This window comes from Equus przewalskii, chromosome 8 (assembly GCF_037783145.1).
Source record: "Equus przewalskii isolate Varuska chromosome 8, EquPr2, whole genome shotgun sequence".
NCBI lineage: Eukaryota > Metazoa > Chordata > Mammalia > Perissodactyla > Equidae > Equus > Equus przewalskii.
This window is the reverse complement of record NC_091838.1, coordinates 37,334,661-37,352,814: the sequence shown is the minus strand read 5'-3', so window position 1 is coordinate 37,352,814 and position 18,154 is coordinate 37,334,661. Positions and strand designations below refer to the sequence as shown.

The 18,154-nt window shown below is 39.5% G+C and overlaps 1 long non-coding RNA gene across 1 annotated transcript; it reads right to left on the bottom strand.

The window, feature by feature from the left end:
* Positions 1-12,516: 12,516 nt before the first annotated feature.
* Positions 12,517-17,333, bottom strand: LOC139085239 (uncharacterized). The gene is made up of 2 exons (XR_011543436.1): positions 13,312-17,333; positions 12,517-12,846 (listed from the first exon to the last, which is right to left on the bottom strand). It is a non-coding gene; the product is annotated as an uncharacterized lncRNA (long non-coding RNA).
* Between the last annotated feature and the right edge of the window lie 821 nt (positions 17,334-18,154).

The following is an 18,154-nucleotide window of genomic DNA, read 5'->3' as shown; positions in this document are numbered from 1 at the left end:
TTAGCTCAGTCTTAGTCCCACTACCTTGACTTCTAGAAGCCAAGCTCCTTTAGTGGCTGTTAAACATGACTATTATTGCTCAAGGGCATTTTACTCTGAAGTGGACTAGTTCTGTTCCCTAATGACTATTTATGTTATATATGCACAAGATAAAAGAGATATGAGCAAAGAGGAAGACTCTTTAAATAACTTCAGTTGAAGAGATTTCTTTTTCCCTCCTGCTAAAGGGATACTAATTCTTAAAGAGTTAATCTGAAAGGGTTAGAAATAATAGGCATTGGTCATTTTTCACCATGAAGAAACTACCGTGTCTACTTGATCTTCATTTGGTAGAATTGTTAAATTATCTTAGTAAGGATGTGTTCATTCATTGCCCATCACCCATGACCATGCAAAGTATTTGAAAGAGAACTGAAAAAAAATTGAGCTTTTCAAAATTCATCTCCTTTTTTCCCACTGGAAATTAATGTCTCCTCATTTACATAGATTTTTTTTCTTATGAAGAGTAATTGTTAGAAATAACATCATTCTACTTTTTAAATTTCTTGATATAGTTCCAGAATCATTACTAACTTAAAAATTTTTAAGGTTCTTCCATTTATTATCCTTTTGATAGTCACCATCTATTTACTGTATTTCAGCAAAGTTTTACTTATCCAGTCTTCTCTTTTCTTGTTTCTGATGATCTCATCAATTTTCATGATTTTAAATAACGTCTATATGCTCTCTATTTATTGATGACTCCAAAATTTATTTATCCAGTTCATATTTCTCTGATCACAGACTGGTGCTTGATATTTTAGACTTCTCATTGCAATCTCAAACTTAACATACCCCAAACTGAACTTCGGTATTTTTCATCCCAAATCTGGTTGTTCTCAGTTTTTTCTATTTCAGAAACTGATAATATTATTCAACCACATTTTAAAGCTTAAACCTTGGGTGTTGTCTTGACTCTTCTTTTCCCCCATCCCCATATTTCCATAGCCAATACGTGGGCAAGTTCTTTTTGCAAAATATATCTTGATTCTGCCACTTATCTCCATCTCCACTGCCAAGACCCTCGTCCAAGTCACACAATCTCCCACCTGACTGGTCTTCCCTTCTCTACTCTTGAGTTCCTAAAATTCATATTTGCATGTAGTAGCCTGTGTGATTTTTAAAACTGCAAGTCATCACAGGACTACTCTTCCAGAAACCCTCCATAATGTTCTCTTTGCACTTGGGATTATACACACACACTCTTTCCTGTGGCCTGTATGATCTCGCTCTTCCCTACCCCCTCCTGTTCACTGTTTCAGTCGCACTGGCCTCCTCTCCATCGCTCAGAGAAAGCTATGCTTTTTCCATCCCAGAGATTTTGCATTTCTTGTTCTCTCAGACTAAATGGTCATGTCCTTGTAAGGCTGGTTCCTGCTTTTCTTTCTTTTTTCTTTTTTTCCTTTTCTTTTCTCCCCAAAGCCCCCAGGTACATACTTGTGTATTTTTAGTTGTGGGTCCTTCTAGTTGTGGTATGTGGGACGCCACCTCAGCGTGGCTCGATGAGCGGTGCCATGTCTGCACCCAGGATTCAAACTGACGAAACCCTGGGCCGCCTGCAGCGGAGCACGTGAACTTAACCACTCAGCCACGGGGCTGGCCCCCTCTGTTTTTTTTGAGGAAAATTAGCCCTGAGCTAACTACTGCCGGTCCTCCCCTTTTTGCTGAGGAAGCCTGGCCCTGAGCTAACATCCATGCCCATCTTCCTCTACTTTTTATATGTGGGACACCTACCACAGCATGGTGAGGCAAGCAGTGCCATGTCTGTACCCGGGATCCGAACCTGAGAACCCGGGGCCACCGAGAAGTGGAATGTGTGAACTTAACTGCTGTGCCACCAGGCCAGCCCCCAGCCTGCTTTTCATTTAGGATTCAACTTCAATGACACCTTTTTATTAATTACCCTAGTGTAAGTCTCCCCTGTTATTCACTACTATTGCTTCCTTTTAGTCATCAAAGCTCTAATAACAATCTGTAATTATTTAATATATTTATTTTGTTTATTGTCTATTTGCCCCACTATAATATAAGCTCTCTAAGGACAGAGATGCCTCCTTACTACCATCACAACTATAGGACCTACTAATAAGTAACAGGCACTCAATAAACCTCTCTTAAGAAATAATACTAGCAACCCCACTTCACATCAAAATCTTGTATTATTTGGTCTGATTTTTCAGCATAGTAATTTTGGTCTGAATTTTCCAACATCTGCACATTTTCACCATGCTGTGCTTATATAAGCAATGCATAGTCATCTCTTTTGATTATGGAACCAAGGAACATGTGATATTGTCCAGAAAAGATTTCCTGGTACCTGAATAAAGGACGTTTAATTAGCACTATTGTCTAATGAGTAATACTATTTTGAGTTTGAACATACAGTATGCTCCTAATTTCATATCCTGTGCAAGAGTTTACCTTTTAGTAGCAACACTATGTTACTGACTCATGGCCAGCTTAAATATCATTAGAGATCTTTCTTCTTAAAGCATCATATTTTTTTATTACAAATAAATATGTTTATTGTGGAAAAATATTTAAATACAGATAGTTTAGATGGTTAAAATAAAATAATCATAATCCCAACACCTAGAGATCTGTGTCCTTAATCTTTATGACTATTCTACACATAAGTACATATATAGTTTATAAATTTTGAATCATAGCATATATATTTTTAAGAAACACAATTTTCACGAGATATATTCTCACTTTGTAATGACATTAAATATTTTTCTACAGGTCCATGTTAATGGTATATACATGTTCTATTATGAAAATATGCCATAATTTATTTAACAATATTCAAGAAATATCAATTGAGCACATTCGTGGCAGGCATTCTGCTAGACTCATTGAAAGTCATTGTGAATAAGACATAATGCTTGTCCTCAAAGAGTTTACAGTCTCGTGGTGAATACAGACCAAGAGCCAGGCACTTGCAAGGAAGGGAGCTAAAACTGTGACAGGGGTGGGTTTATTAGTTCCCTTTTGCTGCTATAACAATGCAAATGTATTCTCTTCCAGGTCTGGAAGCTACAAGTCTGAAATCAGTTTCACTGGGCTAAAAGTCAAGGTATCAGCAGAGTTGGTTCCTTCTGAAGGTTCTGAAGGGAGAATCTATTTTCTTGCCTTTTCCAGCTTCTAGAGCTGCATTCTTTGCATTCCTTGGCTGGTGGCTCCTTCCTCCATTTTAAATTTAGCAGCATAGCATCTTCAAATCTCTCGCTGCTTCCTTGGTTGCATGCTTTCTTTCTTCTCCCTCTCCCTCTTTCTTTAAAGACACTTGTGATTACATTTAAGGTCCACTCCAAAAATCCAGGATAATCTCTCCATCTCAAGATCTTCAACTTAATCATATCTGCAAAGTCCTTTCTGTCATATAATGTAATATTCACACATGGATTAGAATCTGGAAATCTTTGGCAGCTACTAATTTAGCAGTGGGTAAAGATAGCTTGGGGAGCCCATGGGAAGAGACCCATACCTAGGAGTCAAGGTAGGCTGAGTGCAGCTGTAAATGTCAAAGGTGAGACCTTTCAGAAAAATGTAGATTAGCCAGTAAAGAAAAAGAGAAGAATGGTCTTATTAAAGTAGAAGGAACCAGAGAAAGCTGAGGACAGCTGGGGTTTATGGGCCTGCTGATAGCTTAGGTAGATCAAGTTGAACAAGAAGAATTTGGGGCGGTTAGAAGAAAGAAAGGCAAGCAGAAGCTAGAATTTGAAGGGCTTATGTCCTAGGGTAATGGAAAACCATTAGAGGGTTTTAAAAGAGGGAGGGACAGATTCATTTTGTGCTCTAGAAAGGTAATGCTGGTTCAGTGTGGAAAATATACTGAGGAAAGTAGCAATCATTTGTTCATTCAATATTCAACAAATATTTTTTCAAACTATTAGGAAATGCTAGGCCTTAAAAGTACTTAAAGGGGTCGGCCGGGTGGTGCAGCGGTTAAGTTCACACGTTTCGCTTCTCTGCAGCCTGGGGTTCTCTGGTTTGGATCCTGGGTGCAGACGTGGCACCACTTGGCACGCCATGCTGTGGCAGGCGTCCCACATATAAAGTAGAGGAAGATGGGCATGGATGTTAGCTCAAAGCCAGGCTTCCTCAGCAAAAAAGAGGAGGACTGGTAGTAGTTAGCTCAGGGCTAATCTTCTTCTTCTTCTTCAAAAAATTCAAGTACATAAAAAAATAAATAAATAAAAGTACTTAAAATAAGTATGGTTTCCACCGACCCATTTGGAATTTATTTTACTTGGAATAAAGCAAATAGACATTAAATAATCAAACCAATTATTTACAGTTTGAGAAATGGTATAAAAGGAATACATGGGGTGATGTGAGGAAGAATAACTGAGGACCCTACTTTAGATATGATGTTCAGGGAAGAACTTTCGGAGGAAATGAGATCTCAGCTGAGATTTGAAGAATGAGAAGAAGCCAGGAGAAGATTCCTATCAAGGAAGATACTACTTGTGAAAGGAAGAGATAGAATGCCAGGGGGCCGGTCCCTTGGTCGAGAGGTTAAAGTTCCATGACTCTGCTTTGGTGGCCTGGGTTCACAGGTTCAGAACCCAGGCATGGACCTGCTCCACTCATCAGCCATACCGTGGAGGCATCCCACATAAAAAATACAGGAAGACTGGCACAGCTGTTAGCTCACGGCTAATCTTCCACAAGCAAAAACAAAAAACAGGAAGATTGGCAAGGATGTTAGCTCATGGCAAAGCTTCCTCACCAAAAAAAAAAAGAATGCCAGTGACTGCAGGGGAGCCAGGAGGAAGAGTGGTGTGACATGAGATCAGAGAGATCAGCAGAGTCAGACCTTGTAGATTTTTTTCTACGCATGAGACATCACTGAAGTGTTTTAAGCCAGAGGGTGACTGGGCTGAGTTTATTTTTTAAATACCAGGTGAATGTGTAAAGGGATGCTATTGATCTGAAGTGTGATAGAGCAATGGAGTGGAAAAGGTTTTCAGATTGAAAATATATCTTTGGAGATACAATTGACAGGACTTGTGATTAATTAGAAATGAATGGTGGGAAGTTTGAGAGTAGAGGGAGGAGGACACAAGGGAGAGAGGGTCAAGCTTATCTGGATAGGTGGTGGTATTATTTGCTGAGATATGAAACACAACGAGGAAAGCAAGTTTAGAGTGAGCATGGTGGTGAGGAATGAAAAGGTGAGTTTGGAATGTGGAGTTTCCTGTGGAATATTCAAGTGGGCAGGTTTAGTATGAAGTGAACGTGGAGTTCAGGAGAGACAGCTAATTTTGGGAGTCATTGATGTCTAGACGACATCAAGACCATGGAGGGGGATGAGGTAGATCAGAGAAAGGGTATAGAATAAGAAGATAAGAAGATGCAGACTGAACTGAACCTGGACTAAGATGCTTGACCAGGAGAGGACCAAATGTAGAAGAAAAAACGGGGATGTGTGGTGTGACAAAACGGAAGACAACCATTGGAAAAGGAGAGAAAGTGAGAGCATGGTCAGCCACATGAAACAGAAGAAGGAAAACTTCCCCTGGATTTAGAAACTAGAGGTTGTGTTAGTCATTTTTGGCCAGAGCAATTTCAGAGGAGTGGTTCAGACAGAAGCCAGAGTAAATGGGCTGAGGAGTGACTAGAAGTTAACTAGGGAGGTGCAAAAGTGAGAACTGCTATAGACAGCTCTTTCAAGAAGTCTGGCCATAACGTTGTTAAGCTATTGGTGGGAGTATCAATGGGTACAAACTCTTAGGAGGAACTTGACCATTACGCACTAACATTTAAAACATTTGTACTCTTTGATCCAAGTAGTTCAATTTCTAGACATGTGCTATAATACTTAAAAAGTATGCAGAAATATATGTGCCTTTTCACATTGTTTCTAACAGCAGAAATCTGGAAAATTAAAATGTTCTTCAGGTGCCAGCCCTGTGGCAGAGTGGTTAAGTTTACTCACTCTGCTTAGGCGGCCCAGGGTTTCACTAGTTCAGATCCTGGGCATGGACCTGGCACGCTCATCAAGCCATGCTGAGGTGGGATCCCACATAGCAGAACTAAAAGGACCAACAACTACTGGAGACAACAACTGTAATGGGGGGCTTTGGGAAAAAGATTAAAAAAAAGTTCTTCAATAGGAAATAGATATTAGTACATCTCTATAATAAAAAATGGTGTATCTATTATTTAATTAAATTAATTAAATTAATTTCTAGTGGCAAATACAGATAGATATAACCCACATAAGCAAAAGCTCTTTGGCTCCTCAATAATTTTTTTTTTTTGTGGTGATTGAATCATACATTTTAATTGGGTGTATTTTTTTTTTAACTTTTTATTAAGATTATGATAGTTTACAACCTTGTGAAATTTCATTTGTACATTATTGTTAGTCATGTTGTAGGTGCACCACTTCACCCTTTGTGCCCTCCCCCCACCCCCCATTTCCCCTGGTAACCACCAATCAATTCGCTTTGTCTCTATGTTTAACTTCCACCTATGAGTGGAGTCATACAGAGTTCGTCTTTCTCTGTCTGGTTTATTTCACTTAACATAATACCTTCAAGGTCCATCCATGTTGGTGTGAATGGGACGATTTTGTCTTTTTTATGGCTGAGTAGTATTCCATTGTATATATATACCATATCTTCTTTATCCAATCAGTTGATGGGCATTTAGGTTGCTTCCACATCTTGGCTATTATAAATAATGCTGCAATGAACATAGGGGTGCGTGGGACTTTTGGAATTGCTGATTTCAAGTTCTTTGGATAGATACCCAGTAGTGGGATGGCTGGGTCATAAGGTATTTCTATTTTTAATTTTTTGAGGAATCTCCATACTGTTTTCCTCAATAATTTTTAAGTAATGCCAAAGTAAAAATCATTGTGGATTAATCTTTACATACACCTATGATTATTACCTTAGAGTAAATTCTTGGATGTTGAATTGCTGAATCAAAAAATATGCAAAAGGCTAAGGAGACAGGACAAAGTGTAATGTGGTATTCTGGATGAGATCTCAGATCAGAAAAAGGACATTAGGTAAAAACTAAGGGAATTTGAATCAACTATGGGCTTTAATTAATAATAACATATCAATATTGGTTCATTAATTGTAGTAAATGTACCATACTAATGTAAAATGTTAATAATAGGGAAAACTGAGTACAGAGTATATGGGAATTCTATGTACTAGCTTCTCAATTTTTCTAGCAATCATGAGCTGTTCTAAAAGATAAAGTCTATTTTTAAAAATGGAGTGCATTAGTGTCCTAGGGTTGCCATTAACAAATTACCATGACCTTGGTAATTTAGGAAGAGAACAGAAATTTATTCTCCATTGGTCTGGAGGCCAGAAGTCCACAGGGCCATGGTCCCCCTGAAGGCTATGGTAGAGAATCCGTGTTTGCATCTCTCAGTTTCTGGTGGCTCCTGGCAATCCTTGGCTTAAGGCTGCATCACTCCAATTTTTGCCTCTGTCTTCACATGGAACTTCTCCTCTTCCATCTGTGTCGTCTCCTCTTCTGTCTCTTATAAAGACACTTGTCATTGGATTTAGGGACCACCCACGTAATCCATGATGACCTCATCTTGACTTCTTTAATTTAATGACATCTGCAAAGATTGCCCCCCCCCCCCCAAATAAGGTCATATTCATAGGTTCCAGGAGTTAGGACTTCAACATATCTTTTTTTAAGGCCACTGTTTGACACATTTTGTGGAGCATTAATAATAAAACAAGATCATGCCAGTCAAAAACTGGAGAATAATGCAAAAGTAATTTTGGTTTTAGAAGATATAATCTGGGTCCTCCTTTCTTTTTTTTTTTCTTTTTGAGGACGATTAGCCCTGAGCTAACATCTGCCACCAATCCTCCCCTTTTTGCTGAGGAAGACTGGCCCTGAGCTAACATCTGTGCCCATCTTCCTCTACTTTATATGTGGGACACCTGCCACAGAATGGTTTGACAAGCAGTGTGTAGGTCTGCACCCAGGATCCGAACCAGCAAACCTTGGGCCGCTTCAGCCCGGAATTGCATGCTGAAGAACATGCGAGTTTAACTGCTGCGCCACTGGGCCAGCCCAAGGGCCCTCTTTTCTGACTGTACTTTGCCAGCCAATTTCTTTGCCTGTGAAGACTATTCTGAAATTGAGATCACACAGCTGTGTGATTTGCATGTAAAAGACCTTGGAGGGGTGAGTGGGCTGCCAGAGGTTAAAAAGACTAAAGAGATGTGTGCATGTGTCTGTTTTGCTTCCTGATGTAGTGTATACCGAGTCCTTGAACAGTGCCTGGCATACAGAGGATTTCAGGAAATTTTGTTTAGTAAATCCATGATTCGTCTCTGCCACTCTTTGGCATATATATATATATATATCTATCTTTGGGAAAGATAGATATATATATATATATATATATATATATATATATATTTGGCATATATACGTGTGTGTATATATATATACACACATACATAGACACATATATATATATACACTCTTTGGCATATACATATATATATCTACCTACATCTATCTATCATTTATTTTTATTTTTTGGTGAGGAAGATTGTCCCTGAGCTAACATCTGTGCCAATCTTCCTCTATATTGTATGTGGGACATCACGACAGCATGGCTTGATGAGTGGTGTGTACGTCTGTGTCTGGGATCATCCAAACCTGTGAACCCCAGGCCTACAAAGTGGAATGTACAAACATAACCATACACTACTGGGCCAGCCCCATATCTATCCTTTTAAACTGTCCTGTATGTATACACTTTCCTCTACAACAAGAATTTAGGCAACTTGAGAACATAGGACCACATCATAATTCTTTCTAGGCTACATAGACCCAACACAGAAACTTCTACACAAGGGGCCTAATAAAGACAGATTAATTCTGATATTATCCATGACTGATTTATCTGTGAGCCTTGCTCATAGCTGGTTTTCCCCCTTTTGGTTGGGATGACGTTTCTTTTGGTGTAAAAGAATACAATGTCGGGTTTCATTATAGCAGCTGTTCAAATGTGTCATCAGGAATTTGGCAAATGAAAGAGGAAGAACCAATTGAGTAATAGAAAGAGTTCAAGAGCTGATTAAGAAGGTCAGGGTGGTTAAAGCAATGCCGTTAGAATCAGCAGTGTTCTTCCTAGACTCTGCAAATTACCAGCTGGGTGACCTAGAGAAAATCACACCTCAATAAACTCTCCTAAGCTCAGTTTCCTCGTCTATATGGTAGGGATAATAATGTTTTCAGAATTAGTGAAATTTGCAAAACAACTTGACAGGGTAAGCCTCGTAGAGAGTAAGCATTCAAAAAATGTTAGCTACTGTATTATTATTAACCAATTCCAGTTTTAAAAATCATCTCTCTGCTAATGACTCACACATTTAAATCTCTGGTCTGGTGCCCTTTCATGATCTCCAGGCAGCTGCCTATGGGATATCTCCAATTGGATGTCTAAAAGTTTTCTCAAATTTATTACATCCAAAACGGATCTCCTTTTTCCACTCCCCCAAAACAAACATTAACCAAAACCAAACCGAATCAAAACAAAACTTGTTTCTACTCTCTTTCCTATCCACTAAATTACTCAGGTCCAAAACCTCGAAGTTATCCTTAATCCTTCCCTTCCCTCTTATCTAATCTATTACCAAATTGTGTTGGCTCTAACTCTAAAACGCATATTGAATCTGTTCCTCTCTCTGTCTAAACTGCTCCACTCTAGCGCAGGCCTTCTAAGTGGAGTCTTACTCTTGCCTCTCCCCTCAGCAATATCTATTTTTCACAGCGCCATCAGTGGGTATAAATTTCTCCTTAAAACTTTTCAGCTATTTTCCATCATGTTTAGAATAAAATTAAACCGCTAAATACACTTGAAGTTCTGGACTGTATTTATCTCTCCGACCATCTCACACCATCCTCCTCCATCATCTTCTAGCTGTATTGCCCCTGGCTCTTCTTCTTCTTCTTCTTCTTTTCTTTTGAGGAAGATTAGCTCTGAGCTAACACCTGCTTACAATCCTCCTCTTCTTTTTGCTGAGGAAGACTGGCCCTGAGCTAACATCGTGCCCATCTTCCTCTACTTTATATGTGGGACGCCTGCCACAGCATGGCTTGCCAAGCAGTGCCATGTCCACACCCGGGATCTGAACCGGTGAACCCTGGGCTGCCGTGTGCACTTAACTGCTGAACCACCAGGCTGGCCCCCCACCTCTTATTCTTGCCTGGAAAGTTCTCCTCCCACCCCTCAGCATGGCTGCCTCCTTATCCTCCATAATCTTGCATTGTCAAGTCACTTGCTAAGAGAGGTGTTTCCTACCACCCCAAGCAAATTAATTCTTTCCACTTCACATACAAATTCTCTGTCACGAGACCTTGTTCATTTAGTTACCTTCTTTTTTTGTTTGTTTACTGGATCATTGTTTTACTTAGCCATGAAAAAGTAATTTCCTTGAGGATAGAGTCCTCCTCAAAATGATAATATACAAAGAAAAAGTTATGTGCACATCGTGAAACAACTAGCCCAGTTTCTAGGCTTTCAAAAAGCCTAATTTTGTGTAATCAGTGTAAAGACAAATACAAATAAAAAATGAGGGGGTTACTTCTCCCTGTTGAAGATATTCTCCTCAGAACATTTCCTTTAGAAAATCTTTAATTGTAAGTACTTTCTCATCTCTTTGGAATGTACATAAATCCTTTTGGAGACTAGACAGGACTTTGGTCAACTTTATAGCACAGAAATGTCTTTCTCAAGACCTGGGAGCCATCTCTTTGAAATGTAATCATCAAGGAATATAGCCATCTCCTGGTTTCTATGGGATCCTGGTAGAAGGCTAACTTAGGGGGGCAGCGAGGTGGGGGATCTAGCTCCAAGTTGCAAAACTACCTTGTGTCATAAAGATATGAAAAGTTTATTTGTCCTTTGGATAAAGGCAATCAGCTAACACAGATGGTTACCCCAATTACCAGGTGAATCTAGGATGAAATATGTATGACAAACAAAGCTGTCAAGTCCTCTTACTTGAGGACTAAGTTATTGTTTGTCTTTTTAGTCTTTTTGTTTTGAGGAAGATTAGCCCTGAGCTAACTGCTGCCAATCCTCCTCTTTTTGCTGAGGAAGACTGGCCCTGAGCTAACATCCGTGCCCATCTTCCTCTATTTTATGTGGGACCCTTGCTTCAGCGTGGCTTGACAAGCGGTACCATGTCTGCTCCCGGGATCGGAACCGGCGAACCCCAGGACGCAGAGAAGTGGAATGTGTGAACTTAACCACTGCGCCACCAGGCCGGCCCCAAGTTTCTTCTTTTAATTCAGTGTAATTTTCTTTACACAATGACTGTGGCAAGAATGATAATATTGATGAGGGTTATTTTAGGCTGGTTACTTTTAAAAACTGCAGACGGGGGGCTGGCCCCGTGGCTGAGTGGTTAGGTTCGCGCACTCTGCTTTGGCGGCCCAGGGTTTCGCCAGTTTGAATCCTGGGCACGAACATGGCACCACTTATCGGGCCATGCTGAGGTGGCATCCCACATACCACAACTAGAAGGACCCACAACTCAAAATACACAACTATGTACTGGGGGGCTTTGGGAGAAAAAGAAAAAATAAAATCATTTGTGTCAATATGTACTGTATACTACAGCTTTAAAAGAAAATTTAAAAACTGCAGACAGGAAGGAAGCTCTGAGGAGTAGAATTTACTTACCCTTTGTTAAGAGACATTTGCATTTGTGAAGGAAGTCTCCATCTGTGAGGGTGTCTCCCTCTCTGCACCAGGAGGAAGAGGGGATGACCTTATCTCTAGAAACTCTTAATGGGGACCGCAAGGACTTAAGTCTTGTTTATTGTGCTTGTCTGGTAACCTCACGTAGCTGACTCCTCCCACCACCAACATCCTCTGGGAAGCATAGGACATCCTGACTTAATCTGGTCTGATTCTTATCTAAAGCTATAGGACCACCCAATAACCAGAACCCACCTGCACTGATACCATTTTAACAACTTTTTTTCCATATTCTTTCGTTTGTCTTGTAAAGAGATAACTCACATACCTATGCCTTAAATTTAGCCCTACCTTCAACCCAGGTTTGCAGTAGCTCTTCACTGCCAATGGGTCCTGTCCCCATGCAGCAGCAGCTCTGACTGCTCATGGGTCCCGTCCCCATGCTATTCCACACTATTCTCTGAATAAAAGAGCACTGCTGCCAGACCTTGAGTCTAAGAAAACTTTCTTTTGACTCTTCAGCTCGCCAACCCTGCATCAATATGACCTATAATGGAGAAAAAGAGAAGTAATTAAAAAAAAGTTTTATGTTGATCAATGCTTAAGAAATAGTGTCCTTCAGATAGCCATTAATTTATAAAAAAAAGTAACTGGGAGATCTCATTGAACTTTGCAATCAATGTCTTATAGGGAAGGAAAAAGTCTTCCTTGACCCTCTTAGGGTCCCTGGCTGGGTCTGAACATTAAACTAAGACAGATTAACAGAAGAAAAGCATACACATTTTATTGAATTTTTACACGTACATGGGAGCCTTCACAAGAGAATGAAGACCTGAAAAAGTGACCAGAATGGGGAGCTTTTACACCTTTTAGACAAAAAAATAATACATTTGTGAAGAATTGACAAGACAGAGGGGTTTGGCCTAGGGGTAGTAAATGATGAATTAGTAACTAAGACGATAAAGGTTAGTTTAATAAGGTTTGTTTATACAGATATCTTGGCTGCAAATTCCTGGTCTCTGGTGAGAAGAATGTCTTCCTTCCTCCTGGTACAGGGAGGGTACCTTTCTTCTGGGAGTTTTTATGACCTGTTTCAGGGATAGGCAGAGGTCAGTGATCTTCCTGCTTCTGCTGTTTTCTCAAACTCCTTCAGCTTAAGATATTCAATATGCCAAGATGTTATATTTTGTAGTAGTGTGTCCTGAACCCTATCAGACTAAAACTAGAAGCCTCTGAAGTCCGCATTTCCTGCAGGCTTAGAATTGCAAAACTATTTTTTCCCCTCTAAATACAATATCGTTAGAGGGAAAACCACTTCCTGAGATTATGCTGTCAAAGACTACAAAGAACTTGCAAGAGAGATGTTTCTTCCCCAGGAATTCTATTTACTTTTAAAACTGTCTCTTACTGACATAAAAGATGAAACGTTATTCTTTAAAAGAAAACTTTTCTCCAATAAGCCTGTATTTCAGGAATGATTTTTCCTATAATGCTCAGGAACAAGATGCATCTATTTATGTTTCTAAGTTAATTAAATTGGCTCAGGCTCTTACCTGATAGAGTTGGTGGGAAGTCTGAATCTCGCTCTTTCTTCAGGGTCCTGAGGGTTATACCCAACCTGGCAGGTGGAATGTGGAGAAGTCTCATACTCCAAGGACCACACCTTTAACTTGCGGTACTGTCATTCTGCTTGCTCCTTCTGCTACATGCAGGTGCTGTTGGATGCTGGTCCTGCCTGAAGTGGACAAGCCCAACTTGCTGCTATCCACTCCTCCTGCCTCTGACCCCCATCCTGGCACCTGTGGAGTGCTATGCCTTCTTGAGTCCAGTGTTCACTACCAATGAAGACCTCCAAAACCACCGTCCACCCTTAGAGCATCAGGAAAGCTGCTTCTCAGTCAGGGCTGCATTAGGACTTTGGTGGTCTCCTTCCTCCATAAAACACATTTAAAAATCATATCTTACAACTGCATTCTTATAAAGACTGCTATAATCCTAGCTGTATTTGTTGTTGTTATATTCATTTTTTTCCTTCTAATTTTAAGAGAAATTAAACTTAAAACATTTTCATGGGCCCCAGGCTCTGTGCCTACAGTGTTTAACAGACAAGTGGGCCAGCCTCCCAGTACTACTTTTCAGCTTCCTCCCTTAGGGGAGATTCAGCTCCATGGCCCACAAGGAGCCTAAAATTCTAAAACTATTAACTCATCTCTGTGAGTAAAAGAAATTTAGAATTTTGAGTCCTTGTAATCTTTGTGGGAGGCCTGGGTGAAATATCTCTCATTTGCTTGTGATAAGGTTATGCCCCTAAAACTAGAAAGAGTTAATTTTTCAATCTTTTAAAAATTTTCCTGATGCTTTAAACTTTGTACCATTCTGCTAAGGGGCAGATGTGGAAGCAGGGGTGGTGGCTATCCTGCCAGCCCAGAGTCTTAATGAGCACGTCTTTTTCTCTTCAACATTTTTCATTCAGTGTTGAAAACTACTTGGAGAATGTGTCAGAAATAAAGGTGAGGGAGGGAGGGAGAAGGTGAGAGCTCAGCACTGTATGACTTTAGTAAGAGGAAGAGGCTTCAAACGAAATGAAAAGTACTTGCAGCGATTTTCTTGGTAGTGTCCCTGTTTGCTCAAGGTTTCAAAATATCCTCAAAAAGGAATCAACCAAAGATTATGGAAGTTGGAGCTTTGGACTGGTTATCTACTATAGTGAACTCCCAGTAGTTGAATGAGAAGTGGCACATTTTTTTCAAGAATGAACAGTTTCTAGGTTGTTATTTTGAGGGCCATAGTGTGAGGAGGGTAGAATTCCCCCCCTTTCCCCTTCTGGTTCTTATGGCAGGTTGAAAAATTAAAATGACATAAGGCAGGTTAATAGGAGAAAATAAAACAAAGTTTAATATGTGCTGTGGAATAAAATGAAATTAAAACAACTCCTGAGAACTAGATGGATTCTATGTGGCTAACCAGAACCTAAAATCAAAATTGAGTCAAGTGGCCATGATGGGACTGGGATGCAGTCACATACTCTGTTCTCAGGAAAACCACAGAATGCGTTCTTAAGCTTTGACGCTGCCAAAGTTCCTATTTTACAAAAGCCCCAAACAGCCCCCTGGGCCTAACCAATAAAACGGTGACCTGCGACAACCAATCATCACTAAGAGGCTTGCATCCCTCATTTGCATAAGCAGACCTGAGTGGGAAACTCGATGGCAAATTTTTTTTGAGACAGCCCTCTTCCTTTGTTCTCCTGGCGCATACTTTTGGTTTGCTGCCTAAGGCCACGTCTTCTGGGTTTGAAACTGTATGAGCAGTAAAGCTTTCCTACTAAATTCTTGTATTCCAGAGAGTTTTGTTGACACTGCCCATGGGGAATTCACATAAGCACGAAGCATTTAAAAGACAGTCAGGCAAAATGAAGTATATAAGTCTTTCTGAACCAAGAAGAAGGAGATAGAGGTCTGAGACTTCAAAGGGGGTGAAAGCAACTTACAGGAGGTGAAAAGAGTTAATATTTGGTAAACAAATGTTTGCCATGCCTTGTGAAGACAATGGGATCCAAGAGAGAACTTTGATCAAATAAGTCTTGCTGGTTTCTGCCTGTCTACCACACCTACTTCACATTATACTAGAGTTATTATGGTGATAGTTTCTTCCTGGGACAGGCCTTCTATCTTAAATTCTTTTAGGCAGTTTGGGGGAAGGTCAAAGGTTCTTCCTGCATCTTCTGAGCCTTGGTTGTTTTTAGCTCGAAATAATCTGCATAGCAGACTGGCTCATCTTGGGATGGTCTGCCCTGAACACCGCCAACAGTTTAAAATTGTTCTACATCTATAGTTGTTTCTATTTCACAGTAATATTTAGTTTTAAAGATAGATTCACTCAAATCTCTCCAAGGATATTATTTATACTTATTTTACAGTTGTCTTCTGTTTAGTCTATAATTTTCTTAGGTTTTTTCCTTCAGATGTTGAATTTGGGGATTCTTTTTAAAGTTGGTATCCTTAAATCATGAGATTTTGGTGGGCACCGTGCCTTGCACCTAGATTTCATAAGTAGAGCCTGAACAATAGCATATTGTTTCTATGTTAAGGACAGGAGACAGCCCCTTTAACTATTTTAATATACTCGCAAAAAAAAAAGTATGCTTACACTTACACATTTTAGATGAAAAAACAAGACATTTAAAACTGACCTGGAAATAGAGATCATTTTGATTAAACTTGTAGATTCCATATTCTTTTATGATAAATAGTAAGTAAATACTTTAAAAGTATTTCAATTATATTCACTAGTGACTAGGTAAATAATTGTACCTAAATAGTGATGATTAATTGACCTTTGTCAAGTTGAAGGAGGAAGCCTGTGGCATTTTACAGACATTATCCTTGGCCTAGTACCAGTCAACATTTTATTTAGTAATTTGGATGAAATTACAAAAGGCAACTTTGTCAAATTTGTGGGTGATAAGCTGGGAGATTCCATTTTTAGGCATCAAAACTATATTGAATGACTGGAACTAGGGTTGATTTTAGAAAAATTTATTTAAGAGACAACAGCAAAGTGTTCTGTATAGGCCTCAAACACTGTGAGTATAAAAATAGAGAAATAAGACAAAACAGCATAGATGTAAAAGACAGGATCTTTAGCTGATAGTTAAGTATCAATTCAACAGTGACATGTGACTGGCAAAAATGGGCTTTTAGTATATTAATTATAAAGGAGGAAATAGCCCAACTATGCTGGTAAGACCTAACTAGGAACATCATGTACAGTTATGGGTACCATAATTTAAGAGGAATAAAGATCATGCCTCTTAAATAGCCATTGAAGGAAGAAGGGATTACTCCAAAGCAGAAAAAAAAAAAGTCATCAAGAACAGAAGAGCTGTCTGGAAATATTATAAAGGGCTGTCATATGGAAGAGGGACTAGATTTACTCTACATATTATTCTAAGGTTTGGAACAAAGACCAATAGATACATACTATAGGGAAATAGATTTTAAATCAATTTACGAAATGACAAATAGAAATGGCAAGCAATAGAATATATTGGAGTATATGAGGAAGCCATTTGGTGTAAACCTAATTTGGCCTGACTTTGTTTTTCCAAAAGGGCCTGACATAGCCATTGAGCATGTACTGTATATCTGCTTTAAACATTTACTATGGCAAGAACAAATGGCCTTAAGATAAAGGTGCAACTTCCCCCACACTGGCATTTCCTTAAGGATAAGCATCTTTCCTTAGGCTAGGAACTGATTGCTGTGCTCGCCCTTGATCACCCAGCTCACCTGTGACCATGCAGCTTGAGACGAGACAACAGACCTGCCACCCTGCTGTGTTCACCAAGACAGCAGATCTACCTGCTGTGTCCATCAGTGGCTGTGCCAACAGAGCAGTCTCGTGACTATTGTAAAAGGACATTTCAATCAGATGTGAAACATCCTGTTTGGGGGTATATAACTACTCTGTACACCCCACTTCTTTGGTGCCCCTTCTTCCTTTAGGAAGAAAGCCCCGGGCCATGGTCCTCACATTTTAGCTAAGAATAAATTCACCCCAAATTTTCATTTATAGATTGGTTATGGATTATTTTCATAGACAGAAAGAACTATCTGATAGAACTGTTTAGAGGTGAAGTACATTGCCTGAATAGGTAATAAGTTTCCTCCTCATCAATGGAAGTTTTTGATCATGAGATATTGCCTTATTTAACGTCTTTATTGTAAGGAATTTGAGGCATCCAGTGCATAACTGCCCCTTTCAACCTAAAGATTTGTTAATTCTATGACATTAAATTACATGATTAAGAACGAAATTAGTAACAAGAGTAGAGGCAGTGTAGAAAAATTTTCCAGGACAAGGACTAGAATGGATAGACACATCAAAGGAAGATTGTTTTCAAAGAAAATATGGCAAAAATGACTCATTGGAGAAGAAGAGATAAAGCAGGAGGCAGTTTGGGAACTAGTCTCTTCGGGAGATGGGAGGTACAATTTTAGCGGAGAAACATATTTCTGAAACTAATGAGATGTTTGTGAGAATGGCTAAACATGAAAGCTTACTGACTTTGCTTTTCTCCTACCTGGTCATAATTTTTCTTCATAAATTAGGGAACTGAGTATTTGACTGAAGGGGGTGAGGGTGGGCAGAGGATTAATGACAAAGGAGGGAAACAAAACCCAGCCCCCACAGCTTGATACTGCTGCTGCAACACCCCAGTCTTTCCAAGTTGTGCCCCTTTCTTTAGTACAGCGTAACTTTACGGACAATTTAGTCTTGCTTCTTGTCCCGTATCAGCTCTGCTTTTATATATAACAGCTCTGCTGTTATAATTCAACTGTTTGTCCCATCTGAAGCTCTTCCTTAAAGAGCTGAGTTCTAGATTCTAATCTA